Source organism: Gossypium raimondii, chromosome 8 (genome assembly GCF_025698545.1).
Source record: "Gossypium raimondii isolate GPD5lz chromosome 8, ASM2569854v1, whole genome shotgun sequence".
Taxonomy (NCBI): Eukaryota; Viridiplantae; Streptophyta; class Magnoliopsida; order Malvales; family Malvaceae; genus Gossypium; species Gossypium raimondii.
This window is the reverse complement of record NC_068572.1, coordinates 37898671-37904581: the sequence shown is the minus strand read 5'-3', so window position 1 is coordinate 37904581 and position 5911 is coordinate 37898671. Positions and strand designations below refer to the sequence as shown.

Here is a 5911-nt window from a genome sequence, read left to right as displayed (position 1 = left end):
CTCCTTTGACTTTCAATCTTACCTTTCTCACCTTCCTCTAAAATAATTTTATACATATAGAAGGAAGGGCTTATACCTTGTATGTCAGCTATGGTCCAACCAATTACCTTCTTAAATTTTTTTAAGACAACAATCAATTGCCCTTCTTGATGTTCTGTTAGTTCCACCGAATTAATAACAAGCAAAGTAGAACTATTACCAAGATAAACGTATTTTAAGTGAGATGGAAGTACCTTTAGTTCGAGTTTAGGCGGTTCCTCGATGAACAATTTGGGTTGTGTAAAGTCCTGAACTTTCAACTCTGGTGGTTCGAACCGTGATGGTTTAATATAACTCCTCGGATTGGTTTCCATCAAAGCCAAACCTTCATTACCTTTTTCATCCTCGAGTGGTTAAGACTCCAACTGGTCTCTTCTTCAGAATTGCTTCTCATAGAAACTAAGGTTTCTAATTCCTCCATTACTGCACACTCTTTCATAAATCGAAAAACTTCATTGCTTTTAGAACATTAAATGTTACCTTATCATCTTGAACTCGCATCATGAGTTCACCTTTTTGTACATCTATCAATGTTCTTTTTGTGGCTAGGAAAGGACTCCCAAGGACAACCAGGACTTTCTTATCTACTTCAAAATCCAATACAATGAAATTGATAGGAAAAATAAAATTATCAACTCTTACCAAAACATCCTCAATCTTTCCTTTGAGATATGTTAATGATCGATCTGCAAGTTGAAGTGTTACAGTAGTGGGTCTTACTTCACCTATTCCCAACAGATTCAAAATAGATTTAGGCATTAAGTTGATCCTTGCTCTTAAGTCACACAAAACTTTACTACAATATGATTCACCAATGTTGCAAGGTATTGTAAAGCTTATAGGATCCTTCAGTTTTGGAGGTAGTTTGTTCTGTAAAAACGCACTACACTTCTTTGTCAAAGTAGCAGTCTTATACTCACTAGGTCATTTCTTCTTGGACAAGATATCCTTCATAAACTTTACATAATTGCGCATTTGTTCTAAAGCCTCTACCAACAGAATTTTGATGTGTAATTGCTTTAAAACATCCAAGAACTTCTTGAATTGTGCCTCTTATTTCTACTTATTCTACTGAAGTCTCTAAGGATATGAAACTCTAGGTTGATATGGAAAATTTTTTTGAGGAGGTAAATCTACAAAAAAAGGGTGTTAGCTTTTCAAAATCCACTAGTTTAGGGTTTACCTCAGATTTTTCAGCATCCAATTTATCTATTGTAGGAACTTCAATTGTCGATTAACTTTCCTCCTTTCCAGTAGGGTCATCTTCAACCACAACCTTCTCAGGCTCCAAAGTATTACCACTTCGTAACTATACCACTTTTCAATGTTCCTTACCCAGATTTCTCAAATTTTCTGTATCGCTCGGTATGGCTCCTTGTGGTCAACTACGAAGCACAGCAGCTAATTGACCTATCTGTTTCTCTAGATTTTCAATGTTGCTGCTTGACTTTGGATCAATGCATCATTTTTCACCATGTATGCCTTCAATAAGTCCTCCAAACTATTTGTTTATTTAGCTAGGGGTGGTTTTAGGTCTTGTTGGTTAAACCCTTGGGTTTGATTAGGTCTATTTCCTTGATTACTCTAGGAAAAGTTTGGAAAGTTCTGCCACGATAGTTGTAGAAATTGGACTGCGGTCCTTGTCCATTTCTATTTTGATAATGGTTCTTTACATAGTACACTAATTTGGGATTTGAAGGGTAATTCTCGAAAGAATGACCATCCCCACAATATATGCAAAAAACTACATCATACTGACTTGGTGATTGAGCTGTAAAATTATTCAAACCATTAGTGATAAATTATTTTAACATAGAGGAAATAGAATATACCTGAGCAGAGAGTGAAGTTAGTGTCTCCACTTCATGCACTCCAGCTACTCGTCTTTTTAAACCTGATCGGTTTGTCAGCCAGTGGTAGTTATTAGTTGCGATCCTTTTAATGATCTTATAAGCCTCGCTATAAGACTTAGAGAAAATCACACCATTCGCAGAAGCATCCACCATTAATCTTGTATGTGCGTTGAAACCGTTATAAAACATCTCCAATTGGATACAATGAGGAATCCCATGATGAGGACACTTACGAAGTAGTTCCTTGAATTGTTCCTAAGCCTCATAGAAAGACTCATCATCCAATTGTTGGAAAGTAGTTATCTCGCTACACAATTTTGCGTTCTTACTTGGCGAAAAATATTTAACAAAAAACCTTTTTGCTAATTCTTTCCAAGTAGATATTGAACTTGGTGGCAATGAATTTAGCCATGCTCGTGCTCGATGTTGCAATGAGTATGGAAACAATTTCAACCTCAGTGCGTCTTCTGTCACACCAGCTAACCTGAATGAATCTCTTACCTCCATGAATAATCGAAGGTGTAAGTGTGGATCTTCCGTGGGCATACCACTGAACTAGCCCACCCTTTAGAGCTTTTGAAACATCACTGGTTTCAATTCAAATTGGGGTGCCTTGATATCCAGCCTTCTAATTCCCGAATTTAACTCGTCGAAGAGTGGCACAACGTATTGTCTGATGGCACGATCCTTATCATTAACAATAAGGATTGGGTTGTGCACTTAATTGACTCCATTGCCTTGTTCCTCATTTTGATTTCCAAGGTCCATCTCGGCTTGTCTTTGAGCAGATCTCTAACGTCTTCTTTTTCTAAAAGTCTACTTGATTTTAGGGTCCACGGGTAATAGATCAATGATTCGATCTATGCTCATAAAACACCTAAAAATAAATAAATAAAAAATAAAGAATAAATTAGTGGAGTTAAAAATTAAATAAAAGAAAAAAAATTGTAAAAATAATTTCACAAAGAGGATGATTAAGGCAAAAGTCCTAGGCAACGGTGCCAAAAACTTGTAACGAATTCGTAACATGTTTACGGAAGTGTACGTAGCTTTTAAAGTGATAAGTAAGTAATATGAGTTATCGTATCCATAGGGACTGTAAAAGCCTAACCAATTTAATTACAAAATTATAATTAACAATTTAATGTAAAATAAAATTCAATAATTTTAGGATGGTGATGATTTAATTAAATTAGATGCAAAGAATGATCTTTATGAAATTTCTAATCCGAATGCAAATTTACCTAAATGTATGAATGAGGCCTTTAGAAACAAAAACAATTAACTTTAAATGAGCTAGGATAATTTTATTAATTAATTCAATTTACTTTCATCTTGCTAACATGTTCGGAATTACTTCCATGGCAACTCGGTCTCTTATGGGTTTGAAAATCGAATTAAGTCCTCTCGGATCTTTTACTTAGTTAAATATGCCTTTTACTACTCATATTAGACTAAGGGTTTCTTAGATTTATGCAAGGTCACAGGGACATTTACATTTGCAATAGTTTAATTACATAAATCTAAAACCTTAACTAAAGTTATTAAGAACCTTAACTTAGTTGGGGTTTAATGACCTAAATTAAGCATTGCACTTTTCAATTGTGTCTACTAGCCGTTGTCTAGTTAGGATCGCTCAGCTACTCTGAGCGCACCCAATCACGTATGAATGAAATGCAGCATGATATTAATTGAAAACATAATCGACTGAGGCACAAAGATGTTAACATGATTTAAGTAAATCTCATCAATTAAATATAATTATCCCAACAAATTGAATTTAAAATAACATAGTTGATGTCAAAAACATTAAACTCAAAGCAAACATGTTTAAAATAAATAATAAGAGGAAAGAGTAAACTCTATTCAATTCAGCAGCCTTTCGGATCAATTCTGAATGATTCAGTTCAACAGCCTTTCGATCTATTTTGACTCAGGTGCTTTACTCTGCTCAGTTCAGCAGCCTTTCGGATTTGTTCTGACTGATGCGCCCCCCGTTCAAATGAAAGCTTCTTTTGCAAAAGGGTTTAGAAGGTAGTCAGCTAAGGAGTTCTTTTGACAAAACTTTTGAGGCTAAAGAGGGAGAGGGGATGGACGGATATGCAAGGGAAAAAGAGAGAAGGGCTTGAGAGAACTAAAATGACAAAGAAATGTAGAGAAATGAGGAATAAGGGATGGGGATGATTTAGAAGTGAGGGATTGTAACAACCCGCTTTTTAGTGGTGTTAGAAACAGTGCTTTTAGGGCCATCAAATCTGACGAGTAAGTTTGTAATTATTATTATTTAATATTTATGACTCAAATGTGATTTAAAAAAGGTTTTTGGTTTGATAATTTATGTTATTTAAACGATTTATTAAGTTCAAGTGGTAAGACCCTAAAGTTAAGTGGTTTTACAAAATGAGGTATCGGGACATCGTTTCTCTAAACTGAGATGTAAATATTTTTATAAATATTTATGGAGTTCCATTAAGGTGGCATTAAAGTTTCATTGAAAAATTTAACGTTTTGATAGTTAATTAATTCAAAAGGACTAAATTGTAAAGGGTGTAAATTTTGAGCACTATTTGATTTGAGTGATTAAATGACTTATTGAATAAAGTAAAAGTGACTTAAATGGTAATTAAACCATTTAAGGAGTTAGTGGATGGTTTTGGGTAATTAAAAGCTTGAAAATTGGTTGAATTTTAAATAGACAAAATTGTAATATTATAATTAAACTTTAATTAAATAAAAGAAAAGCCATTATCACCATTTTCATGTCTTCTTCACCGATTTCAAATAAGAAAAGGGAGCCATTTTAGACCTAGGAATTTCGACAAGTTCAAAAGTTTAATTGGTATGTCATTTTAGCCCCGTTTTTTTTTTAATTTTTATGTTTTTGAGATCGTTGCAAAAAAGGTCCAGCTAGCCTGTACCTTTAATTTTGAAAATGTTTAAGATTTTGAATGTTTCTGTTGATGAATCAAGTGATTTGAGGTTAAATTATGAATTTGAAGTGTTGGTTGGTATTTAAAAGTATTTTGTTAAGAGATTTTTGATGAATTTTTTAATTAGGGACTAAATTGTTGAAATAGTAAAAATACAAGGGTTTTTTATGAAATTATTGCAAAAATGGGCTGTTTTAAATTCCATGAATATTCGGCTAGCATGGATTTGCATTAAAAATGGTTAATTTGCATGTTTTAGGCTTAAGGACTAAATTGTTAGGGGCAATTTTTAAAAATGTCAAAAATGCCTAAATTGCATAAAATGAATTATTTTATTGTCTAAATTAATAAATTGAATGAAATTATAATTTAGATCAAGATCGAGTGGAAAATCAAGGAGAATGAAAAATTACCAAAATTCCCCTCGACAGGTAAGTTCATACGTTTAACTAGCATTTTAAATTGTTGTTTTGAAAGTTATTATGTTATATTATCATATCATGCCTCGACAGAAAATCCAACGACGTATCGACAACCCTCAGATAATAAAAAGGGATAGCTTCGACTATCAAATATGAAAAGGGATGGTGACGACCATCAACTATGGAAGGGGATGGTGACGACCATTGAATCTGAAAAGGGATAGCTTCGGCTATCAAATATGAAAAGAGATAGCTTCGGCTATCAATTATGAAAGGGGATGATGACGACCATCAACTATGAAAAGGGATGGTGACGACCATCAACTATAAAAAGGGATGGTGACGACCATCGAATATGAAAAGGGATGGTTTTGACTTTTGATTAAAGAAAAAGGATGGTTACGACCATTGTTTGGCACACTTGTGTGAGCACCGGTAAGGGTTCCGTTTGACTTCACTACGACAAATATGGAAATGTATGATGTACCAATGATCTAAGTATGAATATTCAAGATTATGAAAGGTATGATTTAAATGATACTATGTTTATGTACCATATTTTACCATGTGATGATATTGCTAAGTTATGTGTTTAATCACTAGTTTGTGACTATGGTAAATGTTATGTTTATGTCTTTTGTGTTATGCAAATGAAATGGTAAGTGTT

The 5911-nt window shown here is 33.7% G+C and overlaps 1 non-coding gene across 1 annotated transcript; it reads left to right on the top strand.

Moving 5' to 3' along the window:
• The first annotated feature begins 2103 nt into the window (after positions 1 to 2103).
• On the top strand, positions 2104 to 2210 carry LOC128032263 (small nucleolar RNA R71). The gene has a single exon (XR_008188391.1). It is a non-coding gene; the product is annotated as a small nucleolar RNA R71 (small nucleolar RNA).
• The last annotated feature ends 3701 nt before the right edge of the window (positions 2211 to 5911 follow it).